The sequence below is a fragment of the Xenopus laevis genome, chromosome 4L, assembly GCF_017654675.1.
Source record: "Xenopus laevis strain J_2021 chromosome 4L, Xenopus_laevis_v10.1, whole genome shotgun sequence".
Classification (NCBI taxonomy): Eukaryota; Metazoa; Chordata; class Amphibia; order Anura; family Pipidae; genus Xenopus; species Xenopus laevis.
In genome coordinates this window covers 24753124-24771201 of record NC_054377.1, presented here as the reverse complement: position 1 = coordinate 24771201, position 18078 = coordinate 24753124, and the positions used below count along the sequence as shown (strand labels likewise).

At 39.4% G+C, this 18078-nt stretch overlaps 5 non-coding genes across 5 annotated transcripts; all 5 read right to left on the bottom strand.

Moving 5' to 3' along the window:
• Nucleotides 1-560: 560 nt before the first annotated feature.
• trnat-ugu lies at nucleotides 561-633 on the bottom strand. Its single transcript has one exon. It is a non-coding gene; the product is annotated as a tRNA-Thr (tRNA).
• A 2364-nt stretch (nucleotides 634-2997) lies between these two features.
• Nucleotides 2998-3070, bottom strand: trnat-ugu. The gene has a single exon. It is a non-coding gene; the product is annotated as a tRNA-Thr (tRNA).
• A 590-nt stretch (nucleotides 3071-3660) lies between these two features.
• trnat-ugu lies at nucleotides 3661-3733 on the bottom strand. The gene has a single exon. It is a non-coding gene; the product is annotated as a tRNA-Thr (tRNA).
• Nucleotides 3734-6795: 3062 nt separating this feature from the next.
• trnat-ugu lies at nucleotides 6796-6868 on the bottom strand. Its single transcript has one exon. It is a non-coding gene; the product is annotated as a tRNA-Thr (tRNA).
• A 3933-nt stretch (nucleotides 6869-10801) lies between these two features.
• Nucleotides 10802-10874, bottom strand: trnat-ugu. Its single transcript has one exon. It is a non-coding gene; the product is annotated as a tRNA-Thr (tRNA).
• Between the last annotated feature and the right edge of the window lie 7204 nt (nucleotides 10875-18078).

Here is an 18078-nt window from a genome sequence, read left to right as displayed (position 1 = left end):
TTACAGTTCATATTTTCTCTACCTAGTTTAAAAGTAAATTCTATGAGCCAACACTCTTGCTAAAACCTCAACATTAAACTGTATTGGCGCTGTTTATGTAGATGGCAGGAAGTTCAAGACATCTTCCAGTGTATATTTACACTGTAGACAAGGTGATAAATGCTCAGCAGTGTCGAGGCTGTTATAAAGACATATTTCTTTTAAAATCTTTGGTAAATATGGTTCATTGAGCCAATGGAATAAATGATACTGAGGTGCAAGTTTATTTTAACTATAATAACCCAAAGTACCCAATCAGCAGGTAGCATTAAGGGCTGAACTGCATTGGAGATTTTGATCAGATTTTGTGGATCAGATTTTATCTGATCTTTCAATATAACACCACGCAACAGCATGAGGTGTTTAAGTTATGCTGAGAAATCTGAATCTATCCCCATTGGTGATGATTTACATTGGTAGCAATTATGACCTACTTGGTTTCCTCATAAGCCTGATATTGCCCACTTTATATTGTATAAACATCTTCTGGTTTGGTGACCTTGCCAAAGGAAGTAAAGTTTAGGCCCCAGCGAGAATTGAACTCGCGACCCCTGGTTTACAAGACCAGTGCTCTAACCACTGAGCTATGGAGCCAGATGTCAAGCTACTCCTCTAGATCAATATTTATATTTTATACTTCCTTAACAACTGAGCTATTGAGCCATATATGAAGCTGTACCTTTAGATCAATATTTAAAGGTCATACTTTCTCTACATATCAGCCAAAAAGTTAATTTCTATGTGCCAACTCTCTTACAACAGCTCATCAATATGTTAATGGCATGTCGTTCATGCCACTTCTTTAGAGCCTGCTAAGTCTATGTACTTATTAAAACAAACTGGCCATGGACACTTCTTCCTACAGCCAAAAGTCAAAGACAAAAAGTTAAAGACAGAAGCCAAAAGTCAAAGTCACAAAACACAATAGAAAAAAATGGAGGTGAAGCCAATTCACTTTTGACAATTGTCAAATTTTTACCGTTTTGGTAATTTTTTGGCAAGGCAAAATGGCACAAATTCACCCAACACTGATAATAAACCCACCAAGGAGGCATCACTTCCTACTTGTTTAAGAGACTCTACACAATTAATACAATTATTGCAAGACTGAGGGTAACCAGTCAGTGTAAACCAAGAGAGTTGCAAAGCAGGAAGTAGTGTTCTGGCTATTATGTTAGACATCAGTCACTCCAGCCTTTATATTACATTTTTGACTAACTTACTATATTAGAAACATTCTTTATTTTGCACAGCCTATCTATTTACCCAGTTTTATTTTTACACTGAACAATTCCTTTAACTTGCAGTGCAGCAGTTAAGAGTGACTAAAGCATAAGCAGAGCATAATTCAAATGACTGGGGGCAATTGGGAAAATGACAATATGTCTAGTCCCATGTCAGATTTCAAAATTAAATATAAAAAATTGATTTCAGTGCGTAAGTCTGCTCAGTATTAACTGAGGCATTTAAAAAAAACATGTTTTCCTATGATAGTATCCCTTTAAGTAAGGCATACCCAAGGAAGTAAGCGTTTGTGAATAGCAGGTAACATTTACTCATGTCTAATTCCACAATTCTGAGCTTTCAAACAATGACACATATGCACAAGGTGTAGCATATCATTTTCCTGTTGAGAAATTTGTTTTTAGTTTTATTTTTGGCAGTGTTATTTGTGTATTGTTATAATAAACTTACTTGAAAAGAAAGCTCAGACCCCAGTGAGAATTAAACTCGCAACCACTGGTTTACAATACCAGAGATATAACCACTGAGATATGGAGCCAGGGGAGTCAGTGCATACTAGCTCAATATTTCGAATGTATATTGCTTCGCCACTTGGCAGTGGAAAAGTAAATTAAGTGTGCAACTTGACAGTGAGCTATGGAGCCAAGTACAGTGTCATCACCACAACTTGTATTACATTCTCTACACAGCAGTGGAAAAATAAATTCTGCAAATGGCACATGCTCTTTTTTCAGTTGTCAGAATTTCCACCTCATATACAACAGAATTGGAGTTGCCAAATGAGGTCCATCATACCACTTTGCCCAGTAGCGTTCCTTGATCGGTCTGGACCCCCCCCATATAAAAACATTTTTGATGGGGGCCTGGCACATCTGCTGAAGCCCAACCCCCCCTGTTTTGGCCCACCTGCCACAAATGAGCAAGCCAGCAGAGTTCAAACAGCAAAGAAGCTGGAGATGACTAATTACCAAACAGTGCACCACGTGGTCCAGACCCCCCCCCCCCAGTTGCGGGGTCTGATGAATAGGCAGAGTCCGACTCCACTGACTCTGCCTGTGTATCACACTGTCTGGACACCGGGCCTGGATGTCTCAAAGAGACCTTTGCATTATCCTTTCTTAGATTCACATTGAAGCAGGGCTATATTTGTTGAGCCATAATCCACCCTATAAAATTAAACTCAACATTATTATTTTTTCATATTCTGAAGCACTTTGTATCATTCACATCACTCCTTGCTCAAAGGAGCTTATAATCTAAGAATCCTAGTGCAGTCACACACTATGGTCGATATCATCAAGAAGAACACCTTGCAGAAAGTGCCCTGGCCGCAATCAAATGTTGGACCTCTGGCTGCTAGGCATCAGTGCCAACAAATGCTTCAAATTAGGTTATATATTTAGACCCATATGTAAATCTTTGATTTTACTAATATTAGGGATATCTGGATGGTATGTTATTTAGCCGACAAAAGCTGCCGACTCTGTCCTAAATCAGCAACTTAGTGGCTCTTCTATGGTGCTCGTGACTATCCTATCAGGCATTCGTGATCTCTGTTATGCAAAGAACACATCTGCTTGTCAATCCTGTGCTTCCTGATGGTCTACATTGGCAGTCATTATGACCCCCTCATTACCCACTTCAAGATGGGCATAATGTGGAAACATCTGCCAGTTTGGTGACCTGGCTAAAGGATATATATATATAAAGGGAAGACCCCAGCAAGAATTGAACTCGCGACCACTGGTTTACAAGACCAGTGCTCTAACCACTGAGCTATGAAGCATGACAGAAAGATTGACCTATTGGCCAATATTTACAGTTCATATTTTCTCTACCTAGTTTAAAAGTAAATTCTATGAGCCAACACTCTTGCTAAAACCTCAACATTAAACTGTATTGGCGCTGTTTATGTAGATGGCAGGAAGTTCAAGACACCTTCCAGTGTATATTTACACTGTAGACAAGGTGATAAATGCTCAGCATTTTCGAGGCTGTTATAAAGACATATCTCTTTTAAAATCTTTGGTAAATATGGTTCATTGAGCCAATGGAATAAATGATACTGAGGTGCAAGTTTATTTTAACTATAATAACCCAAAGTACCCAATCAGCAGGTAGCATTAAGGGCTGAACTGCATTGGAGATTTTGATCAGATTTTGTGGATCAGATTTTATCTGATCTTTCAATATAACACCACGCAACAGCATGAGGTGTTTTAGTTATGCTGAGAAATCTGAATCTATCCCCATTGGTGATGATTTACATTGGTAGCAATTATGACCTACTTGGTTTCCTCATAAGCCTGATATTGCCCACTTTATATTGTATAAACATCTTCTGGTTTGGTGACCTTGCCAAAGGAAGTAAAGTTTAGGCCCCAGCGAGAATTGAACTCGCGACCCCTGGTTTACAAGACCAGTGCTCTAACCACTGAGCTATGGAGCCAGATGTCAAGCTACTCCTCTAGATCAATATTTATATTTTATACTTCCTTAACAACTGAGCTATTGAGCCATATATGAAGCTGTACCTTTAGATCAATATTTAAAGGTCATACTTTCTCTACATATCAGCCAAAAAGTTAATTTCTATGTGCCAACTCTCTTACAACAGCTCATCAATATGTTAATGGCATGTCGTTCATGCCACTTCTTTAGAGCCTGCTAAGTCTATGTACTTATTAAAACAAACTGGCCATGGACACTTCTTCCTACAGCCAAAAGTCAAAGACAAAAAGTTAAAGACAGAAGCCAAAAGTCAAAGTCACAAAACACAATAGAAAAAAATGGAGGCGAAGCCAATTCACTTTTGACAATTGTCAAATTTTTACAGTTTTGGTAATTTTTTGGCAAGGCAAAATGGCACAAATTCACCCATCACTGATAATAAACCCACCAAGGAGGCATCACTTCCTACTTGTTTAAGAGACTCTACACAATTAATACAATTATTGCAAGACTGAGGGTAACCAGTCAGTGTAAACCAAGAGAGTTGCAAAGCAGGAAGTAGTGTTCTGGCTATTATGTTAGACATCAGTCACTCCAGCCTTTATATTACATTTTTGACTAACTTACTATATCAGAAACATTCTTTATTTTGCACAGCCTATCTATTTACCCAGTTTTATTTTTACACTGAACAATTCCTTTAACTTGCAGTGCAGCAGTTAAGAGTGACTAAAGCATAAGCAGAGCATAATTCAAATGACTGGGGGCAATTGGGAAAATGACAATATGTCTAGTCCCATGTCAGATTTCAAAATTAAATGTAAAAAATTGATTTCAGTGCGTAAGTCTGCTCAGTATTAACTGAGGCATTTAAAAAAAACATGTTTTCCTATGATAGTATCCCTTTAAGTAAGGCATACCCAAGGAATTAAGCGTTTGTGAATAGCAGGTAACATTTACTCATGTCTAATTCCACAATTCTGAGCTTTCAAACAATGACACATATGCACAAGGTGTAGCATATCATTTTCCTGTTGAGAAATTTGTTTTTAGTTTTATTTTTGGCAGTGTTATTTGTGTATTGTTATAATAAACTTACCTGAAAAGAAAGCTCAGACCCCAGTGAGAATTAAACTCGCAAGCATTGATTTACAAGACCGGTGCTCTAGCCACTGAGCCATGGAAGCCATTTCATAGCTAGCTCAATATTTCGAAGTATATTGCTTTCGCTACTTGGCAGTGGAAAAGTAAATTAAGTGCATCTTAACAGTGAGCTATGGAGCCAAGTACAGTGTCATCGCCACAACTTGTATTACATTCTCTACACAGCAGTGGAAAAATAAATTCTGCAAGTGGCACATGCTCAGAATTTCCACCTCAACAGAATTGGAGTTGCCAAATGAGGTCCATCATACCAATCTGCCCAGTAGCGTTCCTTTATCGGTCTACAAAAACATTTTTCATGGGGGCCTGGCACATCTGCTGAAGCCAACTCCCTCCCTCGTTTGGCCCACCCGCCGCAAATGAGCAAGCCGGCAGAGTTCAAACAGCAAAGAAGCTGGAGATGACAAATTACCAAACAGTGCACCCGGTGGTCCAGACCCCCCCCCCACACACACAGTTGCGGGGTCTGATAAATAGATAGTTATTCCACTGACTCTGCCTGTATTTCACACTGTCTGGACACCGAGGCTGGATGTCTCAAAGAGACCCTTGCATTATCCTTTCTCAGATTCACATTGAAGCAGGACTATAGTTGTTGAGCCATAATCCACCCTATAAAATTGAACTCAACATTATTATTTTTTTATATTTTGGAGCACTTTGTATGATTCCCTTCACTTCTTGCTAAAAAGAGCTTACAATCTAAGAATCCTAGTGTAGTCACACACTATGGTCGATATCATCAAGAAGAACACCTTGCAGAAAGTGCCCTGGCCGCAATCAAATGTTGGACCTCAGTGCTGCTAGGCATCAGTGCCAACAAATGCTTCAAATTAGGTTATATTTTTAGACCCATATGTAAATCTTTGATTGTACTAAATGGTGCTGGTGACAATCCTATCAGGCAGGCTTGATCTCTGTACATGCAAAGAACACATCTGCTTGTTAATCCTGTGCTTCATGATGGTCTACAATGGCAGTTTTTATGACCCTCTCATTAGCCTAATATTTCCCACTTCAAGATGGGCATAATCTGCCGGTTTGGTGACCTGGCCAAAGTATATCAAGAGAAGGCCCCATTGAAGATTGAACTCCTGATCCCTGGTTTACAAAACCTGTGCTTTAACCACTGAGATATGGAGCAAGACTCAAATGTGGACCTCTTGGCCAATATTTATGGTTCATATTTTCTCTACCTAGTTTAAAAGTAAATTCTATGTGCCAACACTCTTGCAATACCTCAACATAAAACTGTAAGGGCGCTGTATGTGAAGATGGCAGGAAGTGCAAGACACCTCAATTGCAATTGAAAGCAGTGTCTGTTTACACTGTAGGCAAGGTGATAAATGCTCAGCGGTGTCAAGTCTGTTATAAAGACATATTTATTTTAAAATCATTGGTATCTATGGTTAATTGAGCCAATGGAATAAATAAAAAACGATGTGCAAGTTTACTTTAACTATAAAAACCCAAAGTACCCAATCAGCAGGTAGCATTAAGGGTAAATTTAATCAATCAGACACCGTCCTACAAAATCTCCCATGAAGTTTAGCCCTAACTTATTGCATGTAGTAAAGGGCACATGTAATAGATTTATGTTACTAGATATGAAGCACTATATGTGACTTAAGGTTGTCCTATACAGAACGATAAATGCTACTAACTACTTCCGTCTTGGCTGAGTCAGCAGCTTACTGGGGCCCAACGACAAGCCTATCAAGTAGGTTGTATTGTCTCATCATGCAAGAATAATGTCAACAAGTTGATGCAGCCTTATCCCGGATGGTGATGGTCTACATTGGCAGCAATTATGACCTACTTGGTGGCCTCATTAGCCTAATATTGTGGAAACATCTGCTGGTTTGGTGACCTTGCCAAAGGAAGTAAAGAAAGTTTAGGCCGCAGCGAGAATTGAACTCACGACCCCTGGTTTACAAGACCAGTGCTCTAACCACTGAGCTATGGAGCCAGGTGTAAAGGTACTCCTCTAGATCAATATTTACATTTCATACTTTCATAACAACTGAGTTATGGAGCTATATGTGAAGCTGTACCTTTAGATCAATATTTACAGTTCATACTTTCTCTACTTATCAGCCAAAAAGTAAATTTCTATGTGCCAACTCTCTTACAACACCTCACAATATGTCTATGTACTTATTAAAACAAATTGACCATGGACACTTCTTCCTACAGCCAAAAGTCAAAGACAAAAAGTTAAAGACAGAAGCCAAAAGTCACAAAACATGATAGAAAAAAATGGAGGTGAAGCCAATTGACTTTGACTTTAATGCTGGAGTCCGAGTTGACGCAGGTGGCAAAATTCGAGTTTTGCTAATTTTTTACAGTTTTGCAAATTTTTTCGGCAAAGCAAAACTGGACAAATTCCCCATCACTGATAAAAACCCACCAAGGAGACATCACTTCCTACTTGTTTAAGAGACTCTATACAATTAATACAATTATTGCAAGACTTAAAGTGAGAAACAGGGATGATATTGGCAACACTGGATGTAAAATGACTTTACTCTTCCATTAAACACACTCAAGGTCTAAAGGCAACAGCCAATGTTTTAGAGGGATAGCCCCAGAAATAATTTATTGTAATTTATACTGGAACATTTTTTTTGTATCAAGACAAGTACTATCTTCAGACATGCGGGACTAGATTTGCACCAAACAATGCAAATCTACTTAGGGTTTTGGGAATTATACCAAATTTTTCCCAAAGTACATCTTGCTGTGAATCTTCCCCTACGGCGCCACTACATAGACCATAAAAAAAAGACCTCTTGAAGAAAAGGGAAAGAAATCAGAAATGAGGAAATAGTATTTCAATTACATATCTTCTGGCAAAAGAAATTGGAAAGATTGTTAAAAAAAATATTGGGGAGTTCTACAATGCGATGAAGAACTCCAGAAAATAATTCCAAGACAATCTAGAGTAGTTTTAAGCCAATAATTGAAAGCAAATATTAAAGGTATTCTGTCATGGAAAAACATGTTTAATGTACCACTTAATAGTGCTGCTCAAGTAGAATTCAGCACTGAAATAACAGAATTTTCTATTTTTAACTTTGAAATCTCAAATGGAGCTAGACATATTATTAGTTTCCCAGGTACCATCAGTCATGTGACTTTGATAAACTTCAGTCACACTTTACTGCTGCACTGCAAGTTGGAGTGATATAACGCCACTCTCTTTTCCCCCAGCAGCCCATCAGCAGAACAATGGGAAGGTTACAAGATAACAGCTCCCTGTTAGATATGAGAAAAGCACTCAAAAGTAAGTGCTATTAAGTCCCACTGCGACTCATTGAGTTGGAGATAGCTTAACTAAAAGCAGTTCCATAATGAAGTGCTGCCTCTTTCTAAAATCACAGGATCAGGCAATATGACCTGAGATTGCTGCCTACACACAATATTACAATATTATAAAAAAATATACCTGTTGGTTCAGGAATAAAATGGTATATTTGCAGTATAATCAGTGTAATTTAGAAATAAAAAGTATACAATAAAAATCATGACAGAATACCTTTAATGAAAAAACAATGTCCTACAGCAAAAATATAATAAAAAAAGGAAAATACTGCATGGGCAGGTTTCTCTCCATGCTCCCTATGTAAAGCATGCAGGTATAGGTAATAGAAGTAAGTGTTTTCTGAATATAAGATTGATCAATCCATTAAGTGCACAGCCATGCGGCTTACAATATATTGGAAAGACAAACAGAATGCTACAAGACAGAATTAGGGAGCATATAAACAATACAGAAAGAGGGGGAAAACACTGGGGGGCAGATTTACTAAGCTCGAGTGAATAGTTCGGATCAAAAAATATTCAAATTTCTAAGTAATTTTTTGGGTACTTCGACCATCGAATTGGTCAAATTCGATCGAATTCGATCGAATCGAATGATTCGAACGATTCGAAGTAAAAATCGTTTGATCCATTCGACCATTCGATAATCGAAGTACTGTCTCTTTAACAAAAAGAGACAGGCTTCATACTTCGCCAAATTAAAACTACCGAAGTCCAATGTTAGCCAATGGGGACCTTCCCCAGCACTTTTCTATGTTTTTTTTTGGTCGAATAAAAATCCTTCGATCGACCGCTTAAAATCGTTCGAATCGTTTGAGCACTAAAATTCTTCAAATTTGATATTCAAATTCTAAGGATTTTACTTTGAGGATCGAATTTGAGGGTTTTTTAACCCTCGAAATTCGACCCTTGATAAATCTGCCCCCTAGTGTATCAAAACACTTTAAAGATGTCCATGGAAAGAACCCTACAGATTTGATATATGGGCCACTTTCTATGGGGAATTTTGTTGGGAATTTCTTATAAAGAATTTTATAAATGAAAACTTAAGCAAAAGATAGTTTATATCATATTAAGTTGCATATTAAAGAACTTAAATATATATACCAGTTTGTGAAAGTAAATCTTGCCCTTTTACATTTTTTGCCCCACCATTTTGTGGTGGTCTGTGTGCTGTCTCAGAGATCACCTGACCAGAAATACTACAGCTCTAACAGGAAGAAGTGTGGAAGCAAAAGTCAGAACTCTGTCTGTTAATGGGCTCATGTGACCTAACGTGTATGGTTTTGTTTGGTATGTTTGTGTGCACCGTAAATCATACAATCCCAGGGGGCGGCCCTTATTTTTTAAAATGGCAATTTTCTATTTATGATTACCCAAAGCCACATACTACTAAAAAAAGTATATTATTATGAAAATGGTTTATTTACATAAAGCTGGGTTTTATATATGAGCTGTTTTATGCAAGATCTTTTTATAGAAAACTACATTGTTTGAGGGGTATCGTTTTCTTTAAGTAACCGGAACATACGCAGGACGTTATCGAAGCCTTTAAAGAAGAAGCAGAACAAATGCATCAGTCTTGTGAAGTTATCCAGGCGCGCCTTAGGAACAACACGCTGCAGAGTGAGGGCTGCAAAGATTATCCAAGAACAAAGAAGATAACTTGGACACTGAGTAAACATGTTTTAATGCAATGATATTGCCACAAATATGGAGGGTATTTTATTATAGAATTATCATTTATTAAAAAGATTTTACACTATTTTAGAGCTTTTAATGGTGCTGCAGACTGGAGTTATAAGAAAAGATTCTTAAAGGGATTCTGTCATGATTTTTATGGCATAGTTTTTATTTTTAAATTACACTGTTTACACTGCAAATAATTCACTCTACCATATACAATTTCATTCCTAATCCAACAAGTGTATTTTTTTTTAATTGTAGTATTGGTGTGTAGGCGCCATCTCAGGTCATTTTGCCTGGTCATGTGCTTTCAGAAAGAACCAGTGCTGCACTGTGGAACTGCTTTCTGGCAGGCTGTTGTTTCTCTTACTCAATGTAACTGAATGTGCCGCAGTGGGACATGGGTTTTTTCTATTGAGTGTTGTTCTTATATCTACCAGGGAACTTTTACCTGGTTACCATCCCTTTGTTCAGCTGATTGGCTGCTGGGGGAGAAGGAGGGGGTGATATCACTTTAACTTGCAGTGCAGCAGTTAAGAGTGACTGAAGTTAATCACATGACTCACATGACTCACAGTCACATGACTGGGGGCACCTGGATGGATTTCAGTGCATAAGTCTGCTGCTGCAGCAGCATTATTAACTGAGGCATTTAAAAAAAAAAACATGTTTTCCCCATGACAGTATCCCTTTCACATGCGGGGAATTAAGCGTTTGTGAATAGCAGGTAACATGTACTCATGTTTACTTCCAAAATTCTGGCCTTTTAAACAATGACACGTATGCACAAGGTGTAGTATATAAGCATCCTGTTGAGAAACCTGTTTTTAGTTTTATTTCTGGCAGTGTTATTTGTGTATTGTAATACTAAATTTACATGAAAAGAAAGCTCAGGCCCCAGCGAGAATTGAACTCGCGACCCCTGGTTTACAAGACCAGTGCTCTAACCACTGAGCTATGGAGCCAGGTTGGTCAGAATATGCCTAGCTCAATGTTTCGAAGATATATTGCTTTCACTACTAAGCAGTGGAAAAGTAAATTACGTGTGCATCTTGAGCTTTGGAGCCAAGTACAGTGTCATCGCCACAACTTGTGTTACTTTCTCTACACAGCAGTGGAAAAATAAATTCTGCAAGTGGCACATGCTCTTTCTTCAGTCTTCAGAATTTTCTACTCATATACAACAGAATTGGAGTTGCTAAATGAGGTCCATCATACCACTCTGTCCAGTTGTGTACGTTCATTTTTTTTTATATTCTGAAGCACTTTGTATCATTCACATCACTCCTTGCTCAAAGGAGCTTACAATCTAAGAATCCTAGTGCAGTCACACACTATGGTCGATATCATCAAGAACAACACCTTGCAGAAAGTGTCCTCAGGCAGCAGTGCCAACAAATGCTTTAAATTAGGTTATATTTTTAGACCCATATGTACATCTTTGCTTGTACTAATATTAGAGATATCTCTATGTTATGTTATGTTAATACAATGTTTTATTGTAAGCTGTTAAAAGTTACTGATTTAAAAGCGTAACTAGTATTTTGTTAATTTCTTTTAAGGATGATTGGGGGAACCTCTGTAAATATCTTTTTATTAGCAAATAATAAATATGAATGCCAGGCGGGCGATAGGCTGTTCCAATCATGGGCCCTCGGGCCCAACAATTGGATCTCAACACTGATAATGCATGTGGTCGGACAAAGGACCTCATCAACAAGCCGACGCACAGAATTTTTAGCCTGCCCTACTGACGCTTGGACAATTTTTGGCCAAATATCAAACGTCGAAGCCCATTGGAGGGTCCCATAGACTGTGCAATAAGCTGCAGCTTTCCTCTGCCTTTACAGCTTGTTTCTTCTGAACATAGATCTGTCCAAGGTTGCTTGTGTAGTTTCTCTTCCGGAAGTCATTCTGGAGGCACTTCAGAGCGCCTGGAAACTCTACAAGTTTACTTCTGGGACATCAGAAGAAAAAGTCTCAGGCCCCATCGAGAATTGAACTGGTTTACAAGACAAGTGCTCTAACCACTGAGCTATGGAGCCAGGTCAATTGACCAAGCTGCCAAACTGTACAAAATGTTTTGCTTTCTCTAGCAAGTAGCAGAAAAGCAAACTCTGTAATTGCCAATGCCAATCCCCAAAAGTTCTCCTTTAGGCTACTGGCATATGGGGAGATTTGTCTCGCTAGTTGCCCGCGGTTTCCTTGGGAGGACATTTCAGGTGACAGATATCCTTGTGTGCCAGTTTTCTTAGGAAATGGTGTTTAAAGTCTAGGACAAACTTCAAGTTTTATATTCAAAACAGGTAGTTTCTGATTCTATTATAGAAAGCAAATGTGGTGCCTTATCTAACATAGTGCTGGCCAGCATTCTTAGGATTAATTTATCAAGGTACAGTTATGGCACCACCATTTGGTACAAAAACAGTTCTAAATTCTAGTTCCCTCTTAGCCTATTGCTTGTTTGTAGGCTCTTCTTCTGTTCTGTGAATTGTTGTTCTCAGTTCTCAGCCAGAATACTAATAAGCACAGAACATCACACAACATCACACATATGTCTCAAAACATAACCCACTCTGTAGAGTTCTACAGAAGTCTTCATAATGGATTTGAAGAACAGGACTCAAAAGTTAAGATGCCACCCATTTTTTGTCATTCAGAGTTTAATAAATAACCCCCTTAGTGTCCGATTTGTTAAAAAGAGCTTACAATTGAGTGGGGCTTGTGTAAATTTTTGCATTTGCATTTGATTGCAAGTCTGCTGTGCTTATTGTTGGGTCACAGTTGCTCCAGGGGTCAGTGACAGTAGCTCCAGGGTTCCCCTGCATCAATTGGTGCACGTGTGTGTTAATAAGCCCAGGTGCAAGAAACATTTTGAGGAGCAAGAACCTATAATAAACAATGTGAATATGCGCAACAATTGCATCCATGACCAGGCTTGGACTTGTGGGGCGTGCCTAGGACGGCAATATTTTAGGGACGGCATGCTGCCCAGCAACACTGGGGAAGGCACTGGGGATCCGATGACTGCTCCCGGTCAGCGCTCCTCCAGTATCCAGGAGGTAGACTGCGCATGCCTGCACGATAGAGTCCTGGGCGTAACCAATTTCTAAGACCCGAACCCGCAGCCTGCAACCCAAACTGCAACCCGAATATTTTCCCACTTTGATCCGCTACACGACCCGCAACCTGCCGACCACCATCAAACAGGAAGCGATTGTGCTGCAAACTGCAAGTGACATCATCAAAAGTGGGCGGGACAGAAACAAGTTTTGTAAAACTTTAAAAGGAGTAAAATATAGACAATATTATATAAGATAAGAAATTTAGATGAGACCCGCAACCGACCTGCAACCAGCGGCTATACCTGCACCTGAAAATCCTCCCCTCATTCCGCAGGGTGCCTGATTTTCTTGCGGGTACCCGGCCTGCTGCAGGACTCTACCACACGTGCTCGCAAGGGGAGCACTAGGGGCGGCTGAAACAGAAATCCGGCCCTGTCCATGACCATACTGGCTGTGTTCATAAAAGAGCCATAAAGAGTGTCAAAGTTAATAATGATCTATACGGATATTCCTTACTTGCTCTATTTACTCAAATTCTAAAACCTTATCAGGGGAGGGATACAGTTCCACGTAAATTTTTACATAAATTGATTTGTAAAATGACCTTACTTTTTCTCTGTACTGCTCAGAAAGTATGTTCCAAAAATCATCATTATACTTGAATGTAATGGTAAATAAACATAGAATATCCATTAAAATCAGCTAAATATTTCAGTAATCTCCACATTTCATTTCAGTATGCTGTCACGTTCAGTATGCCGGATGTATAATTCTTTGCCTTGTATAAATATGGTTGGGGCAAGTCTGAGGAAATTCAAACAAGCCTACAATGCAGATTTTATATAATGGAAACATAAGTAGGAAAAGGTGCACCTGATGACAAGGGGTGTCTGAGCTAATGGATTTCTTCTGATATTCCCTGCTTGAGTGTAAAGGAGTGGTTCACCTTTAAGTCAACTTTTAGTAAGTTATAGAATGGTCAATTGTAAGCAACTTTTCAATTTATCTTCATTATATCTTATTTATAGTTTTTGAATTATTTGCCTTTTTTTTTTTTTTACTCTTTCCAGCTTTCAAATAGGGGTCATTGACACCCATATAAAAAACAAATGCTCTGTAAAGCTATACATGTATTTTAATTGCTCTTTTTTAACTGCTGGTTAAAAAGTTAAATAACTCAAAAACTATAAATAATAAAAAAAAAAATTAAAACCGATTGCAAATAATCTCAGAATATTACTCTCTACATCATACTAAGGGGGTTATTTATCCTTATTAAGTCCAAATTTATCTCAGTATTTTCTGAAAAAAACTCAGACCAAAGCCGCACAGGTTTTTTGGGCTTATCAATAACAAAAACTCTGCAGACAGATGGCACTTCTGGGTGGATTTATTGGGAAAAGGCTGCTGTATACCGCCTAACGCGTTTCGGGATTGTATCCCTTAATCATAGGATCGAATACACTTTCTCGAAAATTTTGTTTTCCGATTTTCGCAATTTTTTCGGATTTTTCATCTGATTTTCACTTTTTTTTCCGATTTTTCACCCGAAAACTCAGAATTTTGCAGAAAACTCGGAAAACATTGGGGTATTGCCAAAAACCCAGTGCACTTCAAAAAATCATTGGGACTTCTCCCATTGGCTTATATGCGGCAACCCTGGTGGGCCCCGGATCCCCAGTTTGACACTGTTCTCAAGGTACAATTAAGACAATTAATATTATGTGGGACTTTGTTATGCATTGGTCTTGTGATCCAAAATACATATTTACTCCATTACTCTCTGTGCTAATAGTGCAATATTTTCACAATATGACTTTGCTGATGTTCGACTTGGCATAAATAAGAGGAACCATGAGAGCAGCAAATGCTTCATTTGATTTATGAACATAGATTCTAAATTGCATCAGTAGCAACCAATGAGATTTTTCCTTTCATTTTCTAACTTGTAGTAGACTGTTGAAAGCTAACTGCTGATTGGTTGCTCTGTGAAAAATGTTCTGCATTAGATTAAACAGGGAAGGTGTTCTATTAGTAGAAAATGAAAGCTTACTGACAACCCCAACTCCAAAGACCGCCCTCCCTTTACACAAACCAAAGCACCAGGGAGTCTCACAACAGCACCTATATATGTACCTGGCTAAAAAAAAAAACACAGTAGCCCAGCAGGTTGCAAGACACCATTTTTTTGCAGTAGTCTTGAGCAGTTAAAGGTATGCCCAAATCAGTAAGTTTGCACAAAAAGTAAAAACTTACTGACTGGTGCAAGATGACACCTGCATTTTTTAGCCAGGTACAGAGAAAGGTGCAGGTGTAAGACTCTCCTGTCATCAGGTTCAGGATGGTGGAGGAAAGCTGTTTTTTCAAACTGGAAATTTGGCTCTTCTAGCGCAGATGGTGCAATGGTGCTCTCTGCACTAGCATCCTAGACCCCCCCCCTTCCAGGGGCATCGTGGATCCCCTCTGGACCACCTCCGACACCAAAAAGTTGAGCTGGGGGGGGGTCGTGGAATTGCCAGGATCGCCCCTGCATTCAAGCATCTCTAAATGGAGGTTCACTGTGACCACTATGTGTCCTTCCAGCATCAAATATACTATCGATCGCAGCCAGTGGAGTAACTAGATATTACTGGGCCCCACAGCAAATTACTTTTCAGACCCCCAAAATATCTAGAGGTTGACCAGTTTTACCAATATTTATTCAAATTGTATATGAATTAGGGCCTCATGGGGCCCCTGTACCTCCTGGGCCCCCCTGGAGCCGCAGGGTCTCCTTCCTCTGTAGTCACACCCCTGATCGCAGCAGTGTTCAGAACACTTTGTCTGACATAAGCTATTATTTCCTTTGACACAACTGCAGACGGGATTCAGCAGATATTGTAGAGATCCTTTATTATTGCTCCGGACAATAATTATCACCCTTAGAGCACAAAACTGCAATTATAACTGCTAATGCTAATGCAAAGAACATTTGTTCTTAAGGCAAATCCTGCCATCTGCCCCTCAGGTAAAAGGTGCTGTTGGCCAAAAGCTGGGGGTGACCCCAGGGGTGCTGCCAAATGTAACATTATATAAGATTATACATTATAGTCACAGATTCAGAGAAGGGGAAGTTCTTTGTGTTTGATTCTAGAAGTGCAAAGAGCTGAGCAGACCAAGAGGGTGCCTTATGGCTAATTTTTGAACCGTGCTCTTTGTTTTTTAATGAACTCCCTGAGTTCATAGAAAAAGTTCATCAACGTTATTTGCAAAAAGAGAGAACTTCCTGCAGCTTAGCCAAGCAGTGGACTGCTCAATCATGCCAGTATTTCACCGGCCTGGCCAGTAAAAATGATGGTTGATCCCAATTTTATTAATAGGGAAAAAAGATAAAGACATAGGAAGGCCGGTATTTTTTTTCTAGAAAAGGTGGCAACCCTAGTTGTGACTCTCTATGAATGATGCTCTAACCCTATCCTATTTTTTTAAAGGAACAGTAAAACAGTGTTTTAAAATAATCAAAATCTAATGTACTGTTGCCCTGCACTGGTAAAACTGGTGTGGTTGCTTCAGGAACTCTATTATAGTTAATATAATCGAGCTGCTGTGTAGCCATGGGGGCAGCCATTCAAACTGAAATGCATTCAAGATGAAAAGGCACAGGATACACAGCAGATAACAGATAAGTTTTATAGCATACAATGGGTTTCTACAGAGCGTATCTATCTACTAGCCCCCATGGCTACACAGTGGCTTCTTCATATAAACTTTAGTAGTGTTTTAAAAGCAAACACACCAGTTTTACTGATGTAGGGTAACAGTACATTAGATTGTCACTTTCCTTTTTAAATGCTACAATTCCTTTAACTGTGACATCTACTGCACAGTACCCACTGACTCCAAATTAATTTGAGAGGACCCTGCCATATAAAATCCACAATTGTCAAAAAAAAAAAAAGACATATAGGCAAGGTGCTGAATGAACACTGCTGTCAAGGATATTGTAAGGGATAATTTATGATTTTGTTCATTAATAAAATAATGCAATAAATAATACTCTAGGTCAGTGCTGTCAGGTCAGTGGCAGTGCAGCGCGAATGACATCACTGATGCGGTTGGGTGGCAAAGAGAGGCAGAGAGCTGGTGTGGCTGACGCTTGCTGCTCTCAGCCTTGCAGGTACAGATTTGGGGCCATATATTTGCTGTTGCTGCTGGGCTGGGCTCTGGCACAGGTACATAAATACTTGGGGGCAATATGATGTGATCAGATTTATTTTTGGCTGCTGCTGGCACAAGTAAAGATTGGGGGCAATATGATGGCTACTGGAGGGCTGTACAATGCATGGCTGCTGAGCTTGCTGGTACAGGTATGGGGGGCAGTATGATTAGGGTTGCCACCTGGCCGGTATTTCACTGGCCTGGCCGGTAAAAATGTTGCTTGATGCCAATGTTATTTACAGAGAAAAACCACAAAAATATAGGAAGCCCAGTATTTTCTTCCAGAAAAGGTGGCAACCGTAAGTATGATGGATGGCTGCTGGCACAGGTACAGGGGGGCTGTATTGTGGATGGCTGTAGGGCTTGCTGGTACAGGTACAGGGGGCAGTAATATAAATGCTTGCTTTCTTTATTTAAAAACCATCATGGTAAGGAGGTAAATGCAGGGCAGGGGGGCGCTGATTGAAGCTCCTACCTAGGGTGCCAAACTACCTTCGCCTGGCACTGGCAGGGATGCCACTCATATGTGAAAAAAGTTAAGTCATATTAAGACATACCCTTAAATCCATATGCCTCCTCCTCCCCTGTGTATAATACTGTACCCCAGCATAAAATAAAACACCTTAGGGGCCACTTACAATAATTTTCAAATGCTAGCAAAACCCCAGAACAAATACCAGGCTTATGTTCCATAGGGATCATAGGTAAGGCAGAGTATGGCAAACACAGGGAGCAAAGAGCAGGCAAAGTATGGCACACACAGGGAGCATAGGGAAGGCAGAAAAGAGCAGGAGACAGGAAAATCAGGACCAGTCTTATATGTACTACATACAGTGACACATCTGGCCAGTTGGACAGCCCTGCTCTAGGTGCAAGTATAGTCTAGTTTTAATAACCCAAAGTACCC